We start from the raw sequence: 24,545 nt of genomic DNA, 5'->3' as shown, positions 1-24,545 counted from the left end.
GATGACCCTGTTTGCTTTGCGGCAGACTGGGTGAGGGCCGCTCGGGGCTCATCTACATTTTCTCCCCTGGCTCTGTTTGACGCGAGGTGGCCTCGAGCCCTTCGTGGGCCAGTCTTCGAACCCCAGTTGATCGTTGCTCATGTTGAATGAGGCAATTGCTACTTCGTGACGCAACACAGAGCGTTGTGATGCATTTAACTGCATATGCGATGCTTTAGGATGTATGGAATGAATGAATTCATGCATAGATGAATGAATGTTCATATAAATAAATAGTGGGGGTTTGGTAATGTTACCTTGATGACTCAAGTGATGGGGTTTGAGGAGCTCCTATCGGATATGTTCGACCAGGATCCATGCTCGTCGTTCCTGATGGAGTCAGCATGGCCCACATGGGGCGTCCCTCTGCTCCTTACCTGTCTCTCAGCGTTCGCCTGAGCCATCCGATCGACTCAGGAAGCCCGTTGGTCTCTCCTGGCAGAGATCCCGTTGTTTGGGCCTTTCCAAGTCCTGTCTAGGAAGGCGGAGAGCCACCTACGCGTAGTGGCGCCTTGTTTCTTGCACCCGGTGTGCGGTAGTGGTGGGCCATACCCAGGCCACGTCCCGTCTGACCAGGCATCATTCCGTCGGGCAGGGGGCGTCCCATCGGTCAGGGCGCATCCCATCGTATCCCATCCGCATTGAATAGTGGAAGGGAGAGGGTTTTTCGGCCCTATTGTTTCGCCTTTCCCCAATCATTACGCCTTTCCCAACTGTTGTGCCTCTTTCTTTAAGTAGGGGAAGGGAGAGGGCTTCCTGTTTCGTTCCTTCGCTTATTCCTCATCTGTCGCCTCTTCTCCTTCTTCCTTCTTGCCAAGAGCGTTTGAGTGCTGCGGCGGTTCCTAGGAGAGAAAAGGGGAGAGAAAGGCTGAGGAGAAAATTCATAGATCCATTTGTGAACTTGGAGTGCAATGTCGAGCTGGAGGTCATCCGTCGTGAGGGAGTCGGTGCTGGCTGCCTTTGCTGAGAAGGGGTTTCTGCCACCGAAGGAGGTGGCACATTGGAGGGCTCCTACGGGGGAGGATTTCCCACAACCTCAGGCCAGCAAGGTTGTTTCCTTCCTCGCCTTCCATGAGCGTTGGTTAGGATACCCCGTGCACTGGTTCCTGCGTGGGCTCCTCAATGAGTGGGGCCTGTAGCTACAACACCTCAATCCGATAGGGGTGCTGCACATCGCCGGATTCATCACCTTGTGCGAGGCCTTCCTCGGGATGGAGCCGCACATGGATCTCTTTTGGCGGATGTTCTTCGGGCGAGCGTTGTCGGAGGGGAAGCCGCTCAAGGTCATGTCGGTGGGGGGCTTCGCGCTGTAGAAGAAATCGAGTGCGTCGGGCTCGTACCCCTCGTACACCCCCTGCGATTCCAATCGGGGGTGGCACGGGGAATGGTTCTACATCAGGAACTCGGTGGAGGCTCCATTACCGCCTTTTACCGGCAAGAGGCCGGAGAGGTAGGAGAGCTGGTCATGGGGGCCCTGGCAGCCAGCAGAAGAAGCTAGAGATTATCGGGACGGAGCTCCAGAAGCTGGTGCAGCAGGGACTCGACGAGGTGTGGGTGTTCCACACCTTCTTCCGCCATCGGGTCACCCTGCTGGCGGAGAGGATGCGGCCGATGTGGCTGTACAACTGCCCGACGGACCTTGACTATGCGTCGCTGGAGGAGCTGCCGAATGATGAGGTCTGAAGTCACCTCGACCGGGTGCTGTAGCTAAGGCCCAAGGAGTCCCTTGATGGGAAGCCCGGAGCCTTCAATGCTTCAAGGCTGTCCAAGCTGGTACGTTCTCCTTTCCTTACTTCGTGTCCCTTTTAATCCTGTTCCCCTGTTTTCTTGACTTCGTGTCGTCCATTCCGTAGGGACTCAGAGTTTACAAGTCCTGGCCGCACCTTTCGAAGGGGCTGGAGGGCGTGGCCCGGCAGGCCACCCTAAAGGAGGCAGCGGTTGAGAGGAAGAAGAAGAAAAGAAAGGAGGCTTGGCGGAAGCATGAGAAGGAGATGGAGGTCGCCCGACGTGTGCGGGCTAGGGAAAATAGGAGCGACATCGAGTCCGAGCTCGAGTCAGAGGACCCCACAGAAGTGGGCGATGATGTGATCTTCTCCGAGGAGGAGGAAGGCTGGGAGGTCATAGCGGCCTCGGTAGAGCATCGCTATCCTACGGCTACATCCGCTGGTGGTGAGCAGGAGGCAGAGAGGCGTGGTGATGTTCCTGCGCCAAGGAAGCGTGCTGCGAACGCGGACACTATCGATGAACAGGAGGCGAAGCGGATGGGGTCACCGCGCCCTTTGGAGGCATCGCCGGCCTCGTCCCCGTCTGTTGTGGGCTCGGTGGGATAGGTCAGGCGGTCGGAGGAGCGGGCTCGCACCCATGCATCGTCGGGGCCGGCGCCAGCGTGTGACCCACAATGGGAGGATGCCCCGCCAGCTGCTCCGGTCGGCGTGCCCCGAGCCAAAGGTCATGGTGATTCATGGGCTGAGCAGGAGCCGGTTGGGTCGACTCCCCCCGGTTGAAGTGAGGGGGCGTGGGTCGCGGCCCAAGATCGGTCCTCGCCCGATGTGCCCGTTGTTGTTGGGTCAGGGCTTCAGAGCCTTACCGCTTCCGTCCTGGTATGCCTTCTTTGTTTCTTTTCGATCTTGCTATTGAGTTTTCCGAAGTGCGACTGACCTATATTTTTTCGACAGCGGCCAGATGTCGACGGGGCTGAGCATCGCCCCAACTCCCGTGCGGGAGGATTCGAGGCCCACCTTATAGTGTGCCGTGGCGAGTGGCGGGGAGAGCAGGGTGGTGGCGGTGGGTCCTTCCCTTCTAGGGGTGGCGCCCCTCGGGTCTGTCGCCAGTACGGCAGCCATGGTGGCGATGGTGTTGGCGGCAATCCCGATGGTGACGGCGGAGGCCATGTCGAAGGTAACCCTTGCGGCCCCTCCTTCACTAGCTGCGGTGGAAGAGGAGAGGGAGATCGGGCTCCCTGCCTCGCCGGGTGAAGGGCCGCACAGTTCACCCTCCCAGTTGGAGCTAGTGGTGCCGGGGGGAGATGCGGCCGGGCCGAAGCTATAATGCCTTCTGGTAGCCCATGAAATCGAGGTGGTGGAGATCCCTTCTAACGATGAAATAGGTGACGAGGTGGAGCTGCCGGCGCCATCGCAGGAGCTGGCGGTGGTCCGATCGTCGGCTGGGCCCTCCAGCGGGCTGGGGGAGACTGACCTAGTGTGGCCTTGCCCCGAGGACCCGAGGAAGGCGTGGTTCGTCCTTTAGGATGAGCAGGAGTGTCAGCTCTAGGACGTGCTTGGGGGCAGAGGATTTGCGGTGGAGTCCGATCTTGCCCAAACCTAGGTGAAGCTGGAGGAGGCCCTGGAGCGGGTCAAGTCCATCGAGCGGGTGGTCACTGTTGACCTACCCCATGCCACAACAGTGAGTTTTCTGCATTTGTCCTTGACTCCTAGTCTTTCATCGGTTGCCTCATCACGCTTGCTTCTTGTTTTTGTAGGGTCTGGAGGAGATGTCGAGCCGCAAGTCTCGTTTTCTCTAGATGGAGCACGCCCGGATGGAGGAGCTCAAGCGCTAGCTAGAGTCCGCCCACCGTGAGTCTCAGGACCAGGCAGCGGAGGCGACCAAGGCATGGGCAGCGGAAGTGCTTGCGGCGGAGTGGGTGACTACCGCCGAGCGGAGGTTTGAGGCGGCCAAGGCTCGCCAGGCAAAGACCGAGGTGGTGCTGTGGAAGTCCCTAGCAGACACAAAGGCGGTGCTCCAAGGTTCCCTAGAAGCCGTGGAGATGGGGCGAAAGGCCCTGGAGTCAGAGCGGTAGGCCCGGTCATAGTCTGACCAGGATGTGCTCACGCTCCGGGGCCGGGTGCTCAGGATGGAGGAGGTGGATGCTCGGCTACGTGAGCAGGTGACTCGGCAGGAGGAAGGGCTTTCCATCCTCGAGAACACTCGCCTTGGTACATTCCTTTTCTGCTTCTGGTTGATGTCTTGTTTTGCCTCTTGTTTCTGAGCTTGTCACCCTTCTTCCAGAGCTGGGCGGAAAGGTGGAGTTGCTGGAGCGGGACCTGGGGACAGCCAAGGCGACGATTGGCCGGAATGTGGAGGCACTGGCCAAGTCCCTTGAAGAGCGACGTGCTCTTGAGGGGGAGCTCGACCAGCTTCGCAACGTCGCTTAGGTCATCATCTCGGAGGTCTTCGGGTCGGCGCCAAGTACCAGCATGCCCGCCATCCGATTGGCGGAGGTCCCCGATGAGGTTTGGGCCCTCATTACCGATGGGATGTTCTATGGGACGTCGGGGTGCTGACTTCGGTGACAACGCACCACCCAGCCCTGGACTTCACCGCCATTTGCTGCGAGCACGCTAACGGTTGGAGCGCAGAGGACATCCACTCACTCGGGGAGAGCTTGCTGCCACACGCAAAGTTGGTGGCCAAGCAAGTCTCCGCGTAGTGGGTGATGGATGCTCGCTGTGCGGACACGGCTGAAGGCGCGTGTTAGGAGGACATCGCCCAGCCGTCAGATGGAGTGGAGCTCGTGTCGGAGATGAACGTCGCCCCACCTCCGACAGAGTCGAATGTCGTCTAGCCGGAGAGTGAGCAGCCCGTGCCTTCGCCGGTCGCACCGACAGCCGATGCCACTGGGCAGCCACAATAGCTTGTAAAGTAGAAGTAGTTTAGCCGATGTAAAAAGTTAAGTTCATGGGGTAGCCCCCGTGTAAACATTTTTGTGTATTCAATGAATACAATTAGTTTCGTTTTTGTGATGGACTCACTTCGTTCGGGGAAGCTTGTCCCATTCGTTCCTTATTTTTACCTTAGCATAATTTTGTTTTTTATTCTTTCTTTTTCACACCTGACCATTTGTCCCGTAGGCTGCAACCTTAAGAGCCCAAGCGTGGCCCGTGAGGCTCAGCTGCTCATAACCGTAGGTAGAGGCGGGGTGCGATCGGTCGGAATATTTAAAGCAAAACTACATAAGGTAATTAAAGGAACGAACTACCCTTTTGTTCGGGTAGGAAGGTGTTTTGCCATATGATAGTAAACAAAAATAGAGGTGGTACGGTACCTCCATGGAGTCCCCGAGCGACCCAGGCCAAAAGTGTTCAGGCCGGGTGCTTTATCAGAGCAAACATTAAGTAAAAAATGGTAAGACCGAATTTTAGGGGAAGAAACGACGTAGCTGTTCGCTGTTTCAAGTTTTGGTGAGAACATCGCCGTTGTTGTCATTCAGTCAGTAGGTGCCCGGTCGGATTAATTTAGTCACCATATAGGGACTTTCAGTCGTTCGCATCCTTGCCTGCCACGCCTCCTTTCTTGTCTGCTATCTCCTTGCCCTTTCCTTCGTTCGGCCCGCTGGCCTGTCGCAGAAAGCGCTTGAGGAGTTCGTAGTCCTTATAGAGGTGCTTGACGGGGTAGGCGTGGTTGGTGCATGGGCTCTCCATGAGCTTGTTGAAGTGGTCAGGCGGGCCCTGCTAGGGCTGCTTGCCCGTGCGATCAGTCGCGGCGACCAACGCAGAGTTGGCCGGTCGGCGCTGATCCTTCTTGTTCTTTTTGCCGCTCTACGTGGAGGGCCCCTCGTCCTGATCCTCATGCTTGGCCTTGCCTTTGTCCCGGCCTTCGTTGAAGACCGCTCCGACCGCCTCCTCGCCGGAGGCATGGTTCGTGGCGACGTCGAGCAGGTCGTGGGTGGTTCGGGGCTTTAGGCAGCCAAGTTTGTAGATCAGGGACTCACAGGTTGTCCTAGAGAGGAATGCGCTGATGACGTCCGCGTCGACGACATCAGGGAGGGAGTTGCATCTTTTGGAGAACCTGCGGATGTAATCCCATAGGGGCTCGCTGGGCTCCTACTGGTAGCTCTTGAGGTCCTAGGAGTTCCCAGGGCGGACATACGTCCCCTAGAAGTTCCCGACGAAGACCCTCTTGAGGTCCGCCCAGTCGTGGATGCTGTCGTGTGGGAGGAATTCGAGCCACGCTTGAACATGTTCCCCCACATAAATGGGGAGGTACTGAATGATGAAGTGGTCATCATCCACTCCTCTAGCTCGGCAGGCGAGTCAAAAATCTTCGAGCCATATATCGGGGTTCGTCTCCCCAGTGTACTTGGCGATGTTGGTGGGCGGTCGGAAGCGCTATGGGAATGATGCTCTTTGGATGCGTCGCCCAAATGCCCGTGGTCCTAGGCCATCCGGGCTGGGACTCCGGTCGTCCGATTGACGACCATGCCTAGGGTGCGTTTCGCCGCTCCCCTCGATGGTCCGGCTAGGGTCCGAGTCTCCCGCCCTTACTACCGCCCGATGGATGTCATCATCATGCCGGGCCTGACGCCGGTTGCTGATGATGTTGTGAGTGTCTTGGTTCGGTCCGAGCCATTCACGCACAGGGGGCCAGTGTGGAGCGGGCGCTAGGTCAGGCCATGGCGCGGCTGTAGCCTCCTGTTTCGCGCTCGGTGGCTGTAGTGGTGAGCGGATGGAGCGATTCGTCTAGTGTGTCCCCACTCCCCTGGTGGGGAGAGAGGCCATGAGTCGGTGTCTTGATGTGGAGCTCTCTGCCTATTGAACGACGGTGCTCTCCACAAGCGCCCGGAGGTTCCGGTGGACCACACGCTCCTAGGGTCGATAGGCTTGGGGACGCCACGCAAAAGCATTGCCGTAGCGGCAATGTTCTGGCCGGCCCGAGCGAACTGTGGGGATCGTTCCCTCTATCCATGATGTTGTGCTGGACCTGGCGGGCGCGACCCCAGGCGCCGCTCACCGGATTACCCGCGCGTGGCACAACGTGCTACGCCGAGTGCGCCGGCCCAGGTGACGGCTAGTTCTACCACCGTTGTCGTAGCTCCTAGCAGTATTCTTGTGCGAGCGCGAGGGCCCCACACGAGGGTCCAGAGGGGTGTGTGTCTGTAAGGACTCCACTACCACCGGCGGCTATCCCGGAGCGTCCGCCATAGCACACTCCTATGACGGAAGGTGGCTAGGTGCCACGTCACTGATGCTAGAGCCGTCACCCTCAACCTCATCATCTACGAGTTCGTTGAAATAGGTGGGAGCATAGCTCGCCATCCCCATGAATTTAGATGTGAGAGGAGGCGGCGTCGGCATCTTTTGGAGCCCTCGAGCATATGCGTCCTCGGGGGACACGAGACCGTAGGGGAACCGGTCGCATGGCGGTCGCAGGGCGGACAACGGGGTCCCTTCGGATAATTGGCGGAAGATAGTAAACAATGAGTAAATAATAGTATGTATGTTACTCACAGCGGGGTTTGAGCAGAGCGTTTGCTCGGAATGAAGCGCAGGTGCCTCGTTGTTGAAGTAGTCGGGTGTCCTGGAGCCGATGGAGGGCACCCCTTCGACGGGCGCCGGAACAAGTGCCTCCTCATGGAGGTGTAGTACGCCGAGCCGGTCGGTGATGAAGTCCAGACTTCCGAAGAGGAAGGCCTGGGACGGCTCAAAGACGGGAGGCCCCCACATCCCAACAGCTGGGAGTGCGGGGGACTCTAGTGAGACGGAGCGAGTCGTATCGCTTGAGCCCACCATGGCGAGGATGGCGGAAAAGTGGGCCATCCGATGACCAAAAAGTGTGAACGTAAAACGTCTTCTCCACGAACGACGCCAACTGTCGGTGCAGAAAATGACCAACACGTAAATACTTGTAGTTTTGTCGTACGTTGAGATCGGATGTGGCCTAGCACTCAATGACACAGGGTTTATACTGGTTCAGGCAACGTGCCCTACGTCCAGTTTGAGTTGGTCGGTGACTTTATTCCTGAGCCTAGGTGCTCGAAGTTTGCTATGGGGTTACAAACAGAAGAGAGAAAGGTGGGGGGGTACAAGAGGTCTGGTCGGACTCTGGTTTGAAGGGCCGAGAGGGACGGGAGCTTCGCTATGTGCTAAGTGTTCGAACGTTTGTTGTTCGTTGGGATCCTTGGTTGTTCGGATCATGTGTGTTGTTCGAGTTGTTGTGTATTGATCCTCCTTTTTTGGGAGAGAGCGCATCCCCTTTTATAGATGAAGGGGATGGCCTTACAAGCAAGAGAGGGAGAGTGTACGTATGCTAAGTCTTGTTGTCTACGCTATCAGGTACAAGATGATTGTATGCGCCTATAACACTGTTAATGTCAGATGCATGTGGGAGGTTGCGTCGTCTTCTTCTGGTATGGCAGACGTCGGTGCCTGCCATACTGTTGATGCCCAGAGGCATGCAAGGGGTTTTACCGTGCTCGTCTGATATGGGAGTTTGCGGGCGCCCACAACATTGTAGGGCAAATGTTGGCGCCCACAACACTGCTTGAGTTCTGACATGCCTGGAAGGTTATAGGACACTCTTCTGACATGTCCTGTCGGTACTGTCCTATAGGTGTACAGGGTACGGTCCTCGGTATTGCGGTTTGACTTGAGTGCCCTGCCTTACTTTCTTCGTTCGTTTCCTGGTCCTCACCGAGCGGGTGTCCCCGGTCGGTTGGTTCCAGTCGGCTCTGATTGTGCTAGTCGGAGAAGAGCTGTAAATAGGGGTTTGGCGCATCCCCGGTCGGAGTCAGAAGTGGTGTTTGGCCAGGCCTTCCGGTCGGAGAGGCCGATCGGGGGCGGGCTGGAGTCGGAAGCAAGCGTTGTTCCTCAGGCCTTCCGGTCGGAGAGGCGGGCCGGAGTCGGAAGCGGGCGCCGTTCCTCCTCGGCCAGGCTTTCCTGTCGGAGATTGGATCGCCCTTCTAGCCTGTCGTTTAGATATTTTGGGCCGGCCCAGGAGTTGCGCGTCGTTCGCAACGTTGTCTGCTGGGCCGAGCCTTTATTGAGAAGCCGGTCCATGAAGGACCCTGGGTTTATGAACCCGACACTAGGCAATCATCTGATAGGGGCCATCCGACAGGTGACGGCAGCCCATTGAGTGGCTTGGGAGTGAAAAACTCAGCTAGTATCTCCGCACATGTTGGACTACTACTGCAGTTGCAAGAATCGTACCTTTCATTCTCAGTTGTGCTTTTGGATTGTTTGACTATTTCGTTGACCGTGTGATGCATCTTGGTGTAGGTGATAGCAGTTAGTTTAGGATCCTTTGCATGCATGGTACTAGTAGACACTGTGGTCTGCTCTTGTGGACCCTTTTACACAGGTTGTTTTCTTACGTAACCGCCTGTGTAAGTGTATTCACACTAACTGAATGGATTTCATTGGCGGTGGTCTTAAGTGAACCGCCTGTGTAAACCCATTTACACTAGCGGTTCTTTAGAAGAATCCATTGAACTTTGTGATTTTCACTGGCTTTTCACAGTGGTGGAAGCCAAGGTTTTCATTATCGGAAATAAAAATTTATCGGAGGTCATGGATAAATAGGATAAGCAAGATATATCGGAAATATCGGACCAAATTCAAAAAAAATTCAAATTGTTTTGAAAAAAATTCCGTAGAATTTGACTTGAAACTATTCCTAAGCTATTAAACATCACTTTCACAGATAAAAACAAGAATAAAACATTATAGTGTGGGATTGTCGCACGGCTGAATTTGGGTTGTCTGTGGGGAAGCAGGAAAGAAGGGAAAAATTTGGTCGATGTCAAATTTTATCGGACCCTGTGGATAGAAAGGAAATTTCGGAAATTTTGGTGAATTTCGGCCGATAAAAAAAACCTTGGTGGAAGCTAGAAACACCAGTGAAAATGGGTTTAGGACCGTCAGTACAAAGCTTCATTGTACTAGGCCAAACCCTAGCGGCGCAGCCCAGGCTGCGGCGCACGCGAGGCCTCCGGTGGGAGCGCATCCAGGTACTGCCGCCTCCCTCTTTTTTTTTTGCTTGCATCCTTGGCCTGTTTCCTCACCCTTCGTTGCTCATCTTTAGGATGCAAGATGATTGTGTCCTGGCCAAAGGGCCGGAGACGTCAACCACGCCTCACCAGCGGAGGCGACGAGGTGAACCCTTTTCCCTATTCCTCCCTCCTCTGAATGATAAGCAGATGACTTAGGACTCATTGATGTTGCAAATTTTTTTGGCAGATCTGCTACCTGTCTCCCCTATTAATTCCTCAATCCTAATGTACCCGCTCACTGATATATGTTCTGGACAACAATTTAACACAGATTTCGTTCAAAGAGTTTGATGGTACCTTCTATAGTATTGATATGCAAGCGTCCTTTGTATGCATTATGTGCGAGGTCAGCCAGTCTCCGGCACGGCCGCAGCCCCTCGCTCCATCCATCCTGTCGGTGAGGTGATTCCCGCCTCCCCACCTCACTCCTCTCCAGTCCAGTATTATTGCTTCCCTCCGTCTCATACTCTCCTCTACTGTTTTGGTACTGCTGCTCTACTGATTAGGTACATGGATTGATTGGTTAAAAGGGACAGGCAACAGTTCTTCCATGGATCAGGTTATAGCAATAATAAGATCAAATAAATAAGGGGGCCTGCCTTACCTATTTCGGATTACGTACATCTTTCCTAATGGTCGATTCATGAAGAACTTCCCAGTCCTTATACATTACTGCAATCATCGTTTTGCATGGGATGCGATGCAAAACCATCAATTATCTGATTACCATTTCTCAAGTTTTGTCGCCTAAATGGACCAGCAGACAAACCAGTCTATTAACCATTATATATGTATTTGTTCTCTGTTTTTTGGTCTCCCATCTTAATATGTACACGATGCTTACTGTTACTGTTCTTAGGATGTGTTCCATACTATGCTTTCATCAGCTTGGGAATTCTAGAATCATGGTACTAAAATTGAGATCATCTTGAATCACCGTCATATTTTTAAAATTGCAGAACCACACGAGACATATATTTGCAAAGGTTGTTCACATTGCATTGATCCTGACCTTGCATCCACCATGGCGATCCGTACTAAAACATGTCCTGTGGAAAAAATATCATTCACATAGCACTGAGTGTTACTTTTATGTATAGTGCTATTTGTGGACAGTTGAAATTCAAGCTCCATAGTTTCCCATCGTTCTGATATATATAGTAAGTGATGAGAAAATTCGGTTCGTTTACTCACTCAATTCGGAATATTTCTTTGTACGAGTTTGAGGGTTCAGGTTTCAACATGTAGTGCCTGCAATATACCTGTGTATTCTGTATGGTGGCCCTCAAATTTCTGTTTCCATGGTGCAGCTACAAAATATGTGCATCCATAGTTCGTGACCTTTACCTTTTCAATTGTCTGCAATACTGGGTTGCATGGTGCCGCTATTGACTTCCTTGCATTTTAGTTCTAAATGATATTGTGGTTCTTACTTCATAGAGCTTCTATCGACTTCATATCCCCACTACGCTGAAATTAGGAATCCACTGTACAATAATGAATATGCTTTTACCTCACCCAAGAAAAACGTTATTTGCTGTACCCCATTTTTGTGCTCCTGCAGTATGGTGGAAGCCTGTGTTTTTCTTTTCTCGAATATGCAGGAGAGCTACGTACCTTTGTATTAAGAGAGGGAAACCGGTCCCTTACAAAGATCACCATCTCACTCCGCCGTGAGGGGTGAGAAATATATGTTAAGTGGGATATTTGGCACTTGCCTTTTTTACCTCCGCCTACAATGTGAACTGTTGAAGACTTGAAGCAGTGGTGTTTACCTCGGGTATGTTTATCGTTTCTTGGCTTCTTGCCTTTAATAGTTTTATGCTCCACATGATGTATTCAGAAAACCACATATGTTTTTGGCAGGGCCCAGGTAATCAAAATTTTGTTGTGTTTTTAACTTTGCGGTAAGTATACAGATCCTGTTGTGCCATTGGTGATCCTCTTTTTTTCTTTAATATCTCCATGTAAACAAGCTGCTCCCAGGGGCAGTCATTTTCCTTTCAGAACAGTCTTCGTGGTTGCAGCCTGCTGTGCCTTTCTTAATTCTAAATCGGTGGCTGAGCACTAACAACGTCTCAAGTCTTATAATACTTCTGTTAGCGGCCAGGATTCCTTCGTAATTTTTATTGCCACAAAATTCATGGATTCTATATCTGACATTGGAAAATACAGTTTCTCACCTTTTCATAATAGGTTGTTGCTGCAAAATAGCAAAATATGTCGATTGTGGGCCACTGAATTTTGAGGGCGGTTCCTTCATGTTGCAGTGGGCTTTTAACCATGGGGATTTATGTACACACTTTGCTGCATTGCATTACCAGATAAGAGTTCTTCTTTAACGGAAGGTTTACAATTTCTTTTACTATTCCATGTTAATTGTTTCTACAATATTGGGCCATATGGTACCAGATGCGTCCTAATGATTGAATAATCTTTGCCATTACATATTCTTATCATTTTCGAATTCATGGCAGTTACATTCTTTTCATGGTCTGGTAAAAAGGTCGATTTAATTTCTTTTGTACAGACCCAAGAGTGAACAAGGCAGCTATTGTTGCCGAGGTTCGAAGATGGAAAGGTGCCAGAGTAGCACCACCCCACAGTGACATCGTCAAACCTGCTCTCCGTGCTTGCTCACCGGTGCTAGAGAAAGACGAAGCTACTCTCCATCAGCGTCCGATTACACAGCTCCACGCCTGCTACACGTTGAAGATTTCTGGAAACAACTTTAACCTGGAATAGAGCATTTCAAAATCTAAAACTTGATACTGATTTCATTCTATCCTTTGGTTCTAAACCTTCCCCTCCTTTGACATTCAAGATTAATTGCTTCTATGAGGCCAATCATTTGGTTTTGTCAGAAATTATCCAATTTCCAAACTTTCTTCTGTATATGCTCAACTTAAGGTTTTATGATCTTTTTGCATTTTAATTGACAACTATATTGGTACATGGGCATCGAATGATATACTATCGTGGCAATCATTATTCTCACTTGCGCCCGCGGCAATGCGCGGGGTACCGGCTAGTTAAATTATCCGCTTGGCTCGTGGGTACCTATATCCATTTACTAAATATTTCTGTCCGGTGCAGTCCTAGAGGACAGCAAGTTAAAGTAAAGTCTCTCGAAATTGATTTCTAGCAGTGGGCTTCGGCCTTCGCCTGCCTTGCAGTTTGATTAGGAGCCCATTACGGCCTTCTTCTAGGAAAAAGGAAGATGTAGGATGCCTCTAAAAATATATATTTTTTTCGTAATGACTGAACCACACATAGAGTCCATTCTTATTTACTGCGTGCAACCAAGGTTCACAATTATGAATAGCTAGATGATTTCCCTGCATGTTGCAACATATATTTAAAATTAATTTAAACGATTTCTCTATGGAATAAGAATTTGTGAAAGCAATCCAATTTGAATGTTGTATGAATGAATCAAGGCAAATATAATCCATGAATGGTGATGAATGACTGTTGTGATGCCCTAAGAACTCCATGATGTGTTGATTTCAACTACTCGTCACATCCTACTGAAGTGCCACGCACCGACGTGGTTAAATTAGGTCCAGATGAAAGGAAAGATTTCGCTCGAACCTTGTGATTAGGCTCAACATGATTACAACTTTATATCAATTAGTGTTTTTTAATGGCCTTCGTCTATATATATAGATATATATAGATTCAGCTCCATGTAATGGGTTAGAATATTTTAGCTCATCAGCGATCCAGGTCACGTTGCATCATGTTATTATGGGTGCTTCCATGTCCGTCAACAACTCGCACTCATGAGTCATTATCGTGTGATGTCCTACTTACACGGTATTTTCCCGATGTCTCACGGCAAGAATTGTCTGACCATTTATGCTCTATAGATTCTGCAAGTTTTTGTGTGTGGCCGTGTGGGAACTCCACACATATTTTACCTGAATATTAGTGTGGGAACCTGAGCTAGTTGTCTCCTTGTGTTTCTTGAGACGGGTGAGCGAATCTTATTGTTCTACTGAAGGACGGAACAAGCAACGAGAGGGATGAATAGGAGCCAAAATACATTTTTATTAAAAATGAATTAAGAAATTTATCATAAGCCAAGATTTTCGCCCAAAACACCAGTATTCTAGAAAATCCATCACCACACAGCCATAAAAAGAGTATTTAATCTTGGGACAATGCTATAGGAATGCCTAGAAAGTAAGAGGAAGCAAGAACGAGTCAAAAAACACCTTTGAAAATCAAGGTATGTGGAAATTCAACATAAATCTTCGGAAGTTCCACAACAATGTTTGGAAGTTCCATAGAAGTCCAGAAGTTGAGGTGCAAAAGTTCAACGAAAATATTCAGAAGTTCCAATTTGCAGAAGTTCCGCACTCGCAAGAAATCAACCTTTGAAACAATTGAGGCAAAACCTAAAAAATTGATTAGACAATTTCTAAAATTCGTGAAATTCTAACCATAGCTCCCCAACAAACATGGTAAAGGTATTCCCATAATATCTTTATAAAAATGTCAAAGATTTCACTAAAGTTTAAAATCCCTCTATAAAATTGAGGTTTTCATGAGAAAACTCAAAATCGATGTTGAGATGCTCATGAGGGGCAAGCCTATATATGTTCCAAAGACCACATAACACTAAGATTGAGCATTAAAATGAACAAAACCACCCAGCTCAAAGAAGTCGTGAATCTCCTAATTATAGAAAACAACTGGCTCAAAGAAAGGCTAGAAAGAAGGGTTTATGGATAGATAAACTTGGAAAACATTTGATGGCCTTTAAGTCATGAAATCCATCAAAATAGCTCCAAAAATCTCAAAACAAGACAGAAGCTCTAGACTTGAGGGAGATAGGGATGAGCACAAAATTGAATCTTGGATTAGCTCTAAATTATTGGATACATGCCATTGCTAGCAAATTAAAGCTCAGGCCCTCAAGAACAAGACCCTCTCCCTCTCTTCCTTTCTCTAACCCAAGAAAAATTCTCAACCACATAAATGAAATCCTAATTCCTAAGTTGTCGTGCCTCCCCTTACACCACGGGCGGAGCCACGTGAGGGCAGGGGCTGCGGTCCTCCTTTGTCCAAGGGAGTTCTTTGAAGAGCCAAACATGAGTGCATTAGGCATTATATATTCTTTAGCTCCCCAAGATAATTGGCTGCTATTGTGTACAACAATTGCTATGCTGTGTTAAAGAATATATGTCTCACACCCATTGCTCTCCTGCATTTGCTACTCTCATTACGGCTAGCAAGCATTTCTCTTCTTAAAGCATTGGCATACATTGTATTGAATAATGTAGGAGCTCATCCATGATGTCATCAAACGAGTTTTACATGCACAAGCCAAAGGACCGAAAATGGCAACCGGAGAGGGGTGCATGGGAGCCAAAATTTTTTTTCAAAAACTTAAGCCACTGTTCCAAGCACAATCCCAAAAACGAAACACAGGAAGCTGCGAGAAAGTTGCTACGAAGGATTCGTCTTGAAGGTTCATGTGAAGGTTGCACCTGTAAGGTTGTTGGAAAAGTTGTAGCCGAAAGGTTGCAGCTAAAGGTTGAGGATGGAAAGGTTGTAGCTCAAAGGTTACAGCTTGAAGGTTGCAGTGCGAAAGTGGTGGAGCGAAGGTTGTGGAAGGTTTTCAGAAAGGTTGCTGCATGAAAGTTTCTGAGTGAAAGTTTGCGGAAGGTTTCCAAAAGTCTGCTGCGGGAAAGTTTCCGAAAGTTTGCAGAAGGTTTTCCGGAAAGGTTGCTGCAGGAAAGTTTCTGAAAGTTTGCGGAAGGTTTCCGGAAAAGTTGCTGCAGGAAAGTTTCCGAAAGTTTACGAAAGGTTTTCCAGAAAGGTTGCTGCGGGGAAGTTGCAACCTGAAAGTTTTCAGCTGGAAGGTTGCTAGGATGGCTGCTAGAGCTAGAGCTCGTGGCTCAGCATGCAGACCGCACGAACGCACGAACAGCAAGGAGGAGCAAGCAGAAAAATCGACTGAACTCGATCAAAACTCCACGAAACGATCCCAAAATTTGCACAGGCAATCACCATGGAGGAGGTAAGCTATCCCTAAGAAATCATGGCTCAATTTGAACTCTACCTCCGTGAATTTCAGATCACGTGCAAAAACGGGAAAAACTCCCCAAAACGAAAATCGGTTCGATTCTTCGTGCTCAAGTTGATTCAATCAAATTCACTCATAGAGTAGCATCAACTCATGTCCATGCACGAATCAAACCAACCAAAAACTCCCCAATAGCTCGGATTTAAGAGATCGAGCCATGAACGGGAAAAAGGAAAAAACAAGGAACCAAGAACACCATGAACGTGAAGAACAAAATCACGAACAACTCTTGAATCCCGGAGGACAAGAGAATGTTAGGGCCTCCATTCCCACTCGAAAATCACAGGTTCGATTACACAGACAAGTGCTTGAATAATCTGTGGACCTCAGGAGCAAGGCCTAGGGGAGGGAAAAAGCTAAGAGAAGGAAAATGAAAATGCTCAAGAGGTTAGATTGATTGGGGCAACCTTCCCAATATGCCCCTAGATATTTAGAGCGAACCACCTAACCGAAGAGGTATTGTGGTCCAACTCGAAATCTGCTGATCCGACGGCCACGCACCCTTCATGACTTAGCTTCGCCTCGACGCAAGCCTCGTGATGACGCCACATGCCGCCCATGATTCCGATGGAACCGCACCCGGGTTTTGAGGCCCAAACCCGAAAACCGTCCACCAGTGGTTTTGATGCTCAACCCACTAAACCGCTCGACACGTGTCACCGTCGTCCATGACCTCCTGGACATCAAGTCTTCTAGAGCCTCCGCTCGACTTGCCCGTCCGTCGTCTTGACTTAGTTAACACGGTCACTCCTCCATTACAGCTTGCGCTTGTCGATGACCCCAAGTGTTAGCCACCATGGCTGGTCACCCGGCTTCTCCGGTCCCTCGGTCCAAGCCACCGGCATCCGTCCTTCACCGCTCCCAGTCCATCGGCACATACCCGCTTGACCTTCACCTTCGCCGTCGACCACCGCCTCCGAGCTCCACACCTGCGCACCACAAGCCAAGAAACATGTTGCACAACCCAACTCACGCCATGGTTAGTTCATCAACTTAACCCAAGACGCGAATCACGTTGACAATCACTCATCAAACTTGAGACCACATGGGTACATATCGACCATGTGTCCGCACAAGCACTTCATCTCATTTTCATCTTACTTGCTTGCTTCTCTTGCTTATGGAGCAAGCACAAGCTAGAAGGTAGTAGCATCTAGCTAGGTGTAGTGTGAGATTATGTAATTGGCCCCCTCTTGATTTTAGCTCAGGCTCCGCCACTGCCTTACACCATTGCCCAATGATGAGAGGGAGAGTGAGACAGACAATTGAGACTTAGAGCAATGGAGAAGCCCAATACTACAAAGAATAGGATTGATCTCTATCATAACTGCACTGGGAAGTGGACCACAATGGGAAGGGTAGGCCACCGTGGTGGGGTGAAATGGGGGTAGACGCCAACATCGAGTGGGGTGGAGTGGGGTGTGGTGGAGGTGGCGGCCGGGGTAGTGGTGACAGTCCAGGTGGGATGGGATGGAAGCGGCGGTTGGGATGGGGTTTGGCCATTGGGGGCGATAGGTATTGGAGATAAGAGCTAGAGAGAAGATAGAAGACACATGGAAGGCATCCGAGTCTGTGGGATTAGGGTTTAGGCCTCATTTTTATATGTGAGCAGTTTTGGGCCCTAGGCTTAATTCCTGGTGCAGGATTGGTCAGAGCCCGTCTCTGAAAATGGATTTTCAATGGCAAAGCCTCTATAAAATGTAGGTATTTGTGTATGGAATCTGGTATATTTTTTGAGTGTCTTCTAAAATTTCGTGTCTCCTAAAATCATTTAAAGAGACCGTCAATGAAAATTGTTGCCTCACAAAGTAAAACCCCCTGTCATCTAAAATTATTTTTGTAGTAAACCATTATATCCAAGATGATAGGGTGGCGCGTCATTAGCTCCTCATATGCTTTTAGTGAAACCAGTCAAGTCATAATGCTTATACTAATTATTACTATTAGCTTCTGGAGATGAGGTGGAGACGGGTCAACCAATTCTATTCTATACGATCCAAACAAAAACCTGATGTGAAAGGATGATAGAGCACTACATTGCTAAATCCAAGACACAATACTATCGACTTGAGGTAATAGGTCCAAAACGACAAGGACGAACATCATGTCTTTATTGGTGCTTCCATGTCATCTCCATCAATAACTCACACTCGCCAGTCATTATCGTGTAATATCGTCCATACATGTCTTTCCATGGACACTATGTATTGCTGATTTCTCACGCCGAGAGTTGTCTGACCGTTGATTCTTGTGTGATATCATTATTATCCGTATATATGTCTATAGGGATCGTTAATACAATACACTTATACACAAAAAAGAAATTGAAATTGTGCGTTTCTATTTGTGTATTGTATTTTGTATATATATATATATATATATATATATATATATATATATATATATATATATATCGCTCGTTTAATACACCTTCAGCTAGCTTAGTCTCCTTGTGAAGGACCGAAACGGCGACCAAAGGAGGGTGAATGGGAGCCTCAAATTTCTTTCGAAAACTTAGGCCGCTGTCCCAAAATCAAACCCCAAATCCAAGCACACGAGGGAAGAGAGATCCACGAGCCAACTAGGTGGTTGGATGTCTATGGCGATGACCAAAAGACACAGCAGGACCCTTGAGAAACGACCAAGCAAAACCCCCGACGAAACACCTCAAAGCCGAGAAGACTGCATAGGACCGGATTGTCTGCAAGCAGAGCGCGGACTTTCCGTAGAAGGAGGGCCGGACTGTCCGCGGTTTTCACCGGACTATCCGCCGGCTAACCTCTGAAAAACAGGTTCTGCCCAAAATTGACGTAGCAGCGGCGGACTGTTCGCGGTCAGGGCCCGGACTGTCCGCAAGCCAAAACTCAGAAAACACTCGAAGAGAAATAGTTCTGGACAATACTGTTCACAGCAACAGCGGACTGTCCGCGGCCTAGCGGCGGTGTCGGATTCATAAACCCGGGGTCCCTTGCAGACCGGCTTCCCCGCAAAGGCTCAGTCCAAGCAGACAACGCGTAACTCATGGGCCGGCCCAAGCATCTAAATAGCAGGCCAGAAGGGCGATCCAATCACCGACCGGAAGGTCTGTCCGAGGAGGAGCAGCACCCATTTTCCGACTCTGGCCCACATCTCCGACCGGAGCGCTCACTTCGATCTCTAGCCCGCCTCCGGATGGCCTCTCCGACCGGAAGGCCTGGCCAAAGCACTGTTTCCGACTCCGACCCCACATTTCCGACCAGAGCACGCAAAAACCTTGCTCACTGCTCTTCTCCGACTGGCGCAATCAGAGCCGACTAGGTCCAGCCGACCGGGGACGCCCGCTCGGAAGGGACCAGGGAACGAACGGAGAAAGCAAGGCAAGGCGCATAAGTCAAACCATGATACCGGGGACTGTACCCTGTACACCCCTGTAGAAATAGTACTCTGTAACCTCCTTGACACAAATAGTGTTGTAGGCGCCGACATTTTTCCTACAGTATTGTAGGCGTCATTAACTTCCATACGGTAAGGCTCCTCCCACATGCCTCTAGGCATCGACAGTGTTGTGGGCGCTGGCATTTACCATACCGAGTGAACATGGTGAAACTCCTCACATGCCTCTGGGCATCAACAGTATAGTAGGTACCGACATCTGCCATACCCGAACAAAACGATGGAACCTCCCACATGTATCCAACATCCAACAGTGTTGTGGGCTCCTACCATCATCCTGTACCCGTCGGCATGGGCAACAAGGCTTAGAAGCATACGTACTCTCTCCCTCTCATATGTAAGGCCATCCCCTTCATCTATAAAAGGGGATGCGCACTCTCCCAACATCCAAGTTAATCCAGGTCAATTCAAGTGATTCCAGATTCATTAGATCGATCAATTTTCACTAGCTCAAGTGATTCCAGGTCGATTCAAGTGATTCAAGATTCATTAGATCGATCAATTTTCACTAGCTCACAACCACAGAACCGCCAGGTTCGGACCTCAAGCACACGCTTGAATAGATAGCGCTTGAATAGATAGCTCATAGCGGAGCCCCTGTCGCTCTCGGCCCTTCCGACCTAAGCCGACCGGACCTCTCGTACACCCCATCTTTCTCCTTCTCGTTTGTAACCCCACTGCAAACTTTGAGCACCTAGGCTCAGGAATAAAGTCACCAACAGACTCAAACTGGACGTAGGGCATGTTGCCTGAACCAGTATAAACCCTGTGTCATTGAGTGCTAGGCCACCTCCGATCACAACGTACGGCAAATCTACAAATATTTACTTGTTGGTCACTTTCTGCACCGATAGTTGGCGCCGTCCATGGGGAAGATGTTGTACGTTCAACACTTTTTGGTCATCGGATGGCCCACTTTTCTGCCTCCTTCACCATGGCGGGCTCTGGCGATACGATTCGCTTCGGCTCACTAGAGTTTCCCGCGCTCCCTTCTGTTGGGATGTGGGTTCCACCTGTCTTTGAGCCATCCCAGGCCTTCCTCCTCAGAAGCCTAGACTTCGTTGCTGACCAGCTCGGCATACTACACCTCCATGAGGAGGCACTCGTTCCGACACCTGTCGGAGGGGCACCCTCCATCGACTCCGGGACGCATGACTTCGATGACGTGACTTCCACGCTTCATTCTGAACAAACTCTCTGCTCAAACCCCGCTGTGAGTAATGTACATGCTATTATTTACTTACTATTCTCTATCTTCCACCGATTACCCAGAGGGGCCCCGTTGTCCCCGCCACGACCGCCATACGACTAGTTCCCCTACGGCCTCGCGTCTCCCGTGGACGCGTACACCCAGGGGCTTCGAAGGATGCCAACGTCGCCCCCTCTCACGTTTGAATTCATGGGGATGGCGAGCTATGCTCCCACCTATTTCCTCGACCTCATGGATGATGATGTTGAGAGTGACGGCTCCAGCATCGACGATGTGGCGCCTAACCACCGCCCGTCTTGGGAGTGTGCTATGGCGGACGCTCCGGGACAGCCATCGATGGTAACGGAGTCCTTACAGACTCACGCCCCTCCGGACCCTCATGTGGAGACCCCAGAGCTCGCACAGGAGCACTGCGAGGAACTACGACAACAGTGGCCGCACCAGCCACCGACTGCGCCAGCGCGCTCGACGCACCGCACTACGCCCCGTCCGCATAAACCGGCGAGTGGCGCCTGGGGTCACGCCCGTCGGGTCTAGCACAACACCATGGATAGGGGGAATGATCCCCCATAGTTTGCTCAGGCCAGTCAGAACATCACCATCGCGGCAATGCTTCTGCGTGGCCTCCCCAAGCTGAACGACCCTTGGGAACAGGCGATCCACCGAAACCTCCGGGCACTAGTGGAGACCACCGCCATTCAATAGGCGGAGTGCTCCGTATCGCGACACCGACTCATGGCCTCTCTCCCCACCAGGGGAATGGGGACGTAGTAGACGAGTCGCTCCACCCGCTCACCGCTACAACTGCCAAGTGCGGCACAAGAGGTCGCACCCACGCCTCGTCTTGACTTGATGAACGCTCTGCACGGACCGCCTGCATACGCGTGGCTCAGGCCAAACCGAGACGCACGCAGCGGCCGAGAAAGGGGGCGTAGCGGGCAAGAATCCAGATGACTAAAGGTTGAAATGATCCAACCAGACGCCTACCGACTGAAGGACGACAACAACGACATTCTCACTGAATACTTGGAACAGCTATGTCATTTTTCTTTCCCTAAATTTTAGTCTTTCCATTGTTTACTTAGCGTTTGCTCCCATAAGAGCACCCCGACCCGAACGCTTTTCAGGCCGGGTCGCTCGGGGGCTCCACGAGGGTACACTACTACCTCTCTTTTTCGTTTACTATCACATGTTGAAACTCCTTACCCTAATAAAAGGGTAGTTCATTCCTTTAATTTGACTTACGTAGCTTTGCTTTAAAACATTCTGACCGCTCGCACCTTGCCTTTCCCTATGGTTACGAGCAGCTGAGCCTCGCGGGCCATGCCCTGGGCTCCCAAGGTTGCAGCCAACAGGACGAACGGGCGAGTACGAGAAAGAAAGAATAAAAATAAAATTATGCTAAGGAAAAACTAAGAAATGAAAGGAACAAGCTTCCCCAAATGGAGTGACTCCACAGAAAATGAAACCGACTGTAGTCATTAAGTACACCAAAACGTTTACACGGGGGCTCCCCCACGAACTTAATCTTTTTACATCTACTAAAGTTCTTATACTTCACAAACTATTGGGGCGGCTCGGCGGCATCTGCTATCGGTGCGATCGGCAAAGGCTCGGGCTGCTCACTCCTCGGCGGGACGACATTCGGCTCGGTCAAAGTCGGGGCAATGTCCACCTACGACCTAGGCTCCGTGCCATCCGTAGGCTGGGCAACGTCCTCCCGACACACGCTTCTGGCCATATCTTCACGGTGGACGTCCATCACCCACTGCTCAGAGACTTGCTCTGCCACCAACCTTGCGTGTTGTAGCAAGCTCTCCTCGAGTGTTTCGATGTCCTCTGTGCTCAAGCCATCAGCATACCCGCTGCAGATAGTGGTGAAGTCTAGGTTCGGGTGGTACGTCGCCACCAAGGTCAACACCCCCGATGCTTCATGGAACAACCCACTTGTGATAAGGTCCCAGACCGCATCTGGGACCTCTGCCAGCTGGACGGCGGGCGCGCTAGTGCTTGGCACCGACCCAAAGACCTCCGAGACGACAAGCTAGGCAACGTTGCGGATCTGGTCAAGTTCCCCCTCGAGAGCACGTCGCTCTTCATGGGACTTAGCCAGCTCCTCTGTATTCCGGCTAAAAGTCACCTTGATCGTCTCTAGGTCCCGCCCCAGCGACTTCACCTTTCCGCCCAGTTCTGAAAGAAGGGCGACAAGCCCAGAAACAGGATGAAGGAAGAAACCAAAAATAGAAAAGGTACATACCGATGTGGAAGTTCTCAAGGAGAATTCCTCCGCCTGCCGGGCCACTTGCTTGCGCAGTCGGGCGCTTGCCTCCTCCGTCCCCATCACCTGGCCCCAAAGCGTGAGTACTTCCCGGTCTACCTCTGACTGGGCCTTCTGCTCTGACTCTAGGGCCTTCTGCGCTAACTCTAGGGCATTTCGCTCCGACACCCAGGTGCTCCGCTCTGACTCAAGGGTCTCTAGGGATTTTTAGAGCCCTGCCTTGGTGTCTGCCAGGGATGTCCGCAACCCCACCTCGGCCTCCGCCTGGCGGGCCTTCGCCGCCTCAAGTCCCCGCTCAACGGCGGTCGCCCGCTCTGCTGCACGCTGCCCCTCCGCCCGCACCATGATCACCTCGGCCGCCCGGTCCTGGGACTCATGGCGGGCGGACTCTAGCTGACACTCAAGCTCAGCCACTTGGACATGCTCTATCCGGAGGAAGCAAGACTTGCGGGATGACATCTCCTTCAGACCCTACGAAAACAAGCATGCTGAGGCAACCAACAAGAGATTCAGAGGTCAAGGACAAATATAGGAAACTCACCTCCGCGGCGAGTTGCAGGTCAACCTCGACTAACTGCTAGTCGGACTTAACCCGCTCCTAGGCGTCCTCAAGCCTCGCAGATAGGTTGGCGAGTTCGGACACCGTGGTGAGTCCTTCCCCCCCCCAAGGATGTCCTAGAGCTGACACTCCTGGGAATCCCAAAGGACGAACCACACCTTTGCCGGGTCCTCGGGGTAGGGCCACTCTAGGTCACCATCCGGCAGCCTGTCGGAGGGCCCAGCCTTTGACTAAACCACCGCCAGCTCCCGCGACGACACCAGCAGCTCCACCATGTCATCCGTCTCATCGTCTGACGGGATATCCACCACCTCGGTTGCGCGGGCCACCGCCGGGCGTTCCGACTCTATCCCAGCCACGTCTCCCCCCAGTGCCTTTGGCTCTGACCACGAGGGTGAGCCATGCAGCCCTCCACCCGGTGAGGCAGGGAACTCGGTCTCCCTCTCCTCTTCCACCGTAGCTGGTGGAGGAGGGGCCGTGAGAGTTACCTTCGACGCGACCTTCATCGACAGCACCGGGATGGCCGCCAATGCCGCCGCCGCCACCGCCACCGTACCAGCTATCGACCTGGGGGACACCACCCCTGGAAGAGAAGGGTTCACCGCCGCCACCCTGTTCCCCTCGCCACTCGCCGCAACACGCTATAGGGTGGGCCTCCAAGTCTCCTGCACAGGAGTTGGGGCGATGCTCAACCTCATCATCGCCCGACCACTGACAAAAAAGTGCAGGTAAGTCACACTCCGAAAAGGCTCAACAGCAAAAGATCGAAAAGAAATGAAGAAAAACAAACCGGGAGGTAAGCGACACGACCCTAAAGAAAAGACCCGATGTCGATGGGCCAGCAGGGCGAGGACCACTCCCAGGCTGTGACCCACGCCCCCACACTTTAGTCGGGGGCGGAGTCATCCCAACCGGTTCCTGCTCGGCCTGCGCGTCGCCACGACCCTCGGCTCGGGACTCCCTGACCGAAGCAACAGGCGGGGCATCCTCTGGCTGCAAGTCATGCACTAGCACTGGTCCCAGCGACGCATGGGTGCCGGTCCACTCCTCGAACCGCCCAGTTTTCTCGGCCATGTCCGCGGTAAGCGGGGACAAGACCGGCGATGCCACCGAGAGGCGCGGTGATCGTGTCCGCTTCGCCTCCCGTTCGCCGACGGCGTCCGT

The 24,545-nt window shown here is 51.4% G+C and overlaps 1 long non-coding RNA gene across 2 annotated transcripts; it reads left to right on the top strand.

The window, feature by feature from the left end:
- Positions 1-9,697: 9,697 nt before the first annotated feature.
- On the top strand, positions 9,698-12,952 carry LOC136483161 (uncharacterized). 2 transcript variants are annotated; one of them, XR_010765327.1, is made up of 5 exons: positions 9,698-9,763; positions 9,838-9,908; positions 10,077-10,207; positions 10,312-11,585; positions 11,672-12,952. It is a non-coding gene; the product is annotated as an uncharacterized lncRNA (long non-coding RNA). The 2 variants fall into 2 exon arrangements; XR_010765328.1 differs by having other exon boundaries at positions 9,993-10,207.
- Positions 12,953-24,545: the final 11,593 nt, after the last annotated feature.

Source organism: Miscanthus floridulus, chromosome 9, assembly GCF_019320115.1.
Source record: "Miscanthus floridulus cultivar M001 chromosome 9, ASM1932011v1, whole genome shotgun sequence".
Lineage (NCBI taxonomy): Eukaryota > Viridiplantae > Streptophyta > Magnoliopsida > Poales > Poaceae > Miscanthus > Miscanthus floridulus.
The sequence above is the reverse complement of the archived record's forward strand: the minus strand, read 5'-3'. Positions and strand labels throughout refer to the sequence as shown.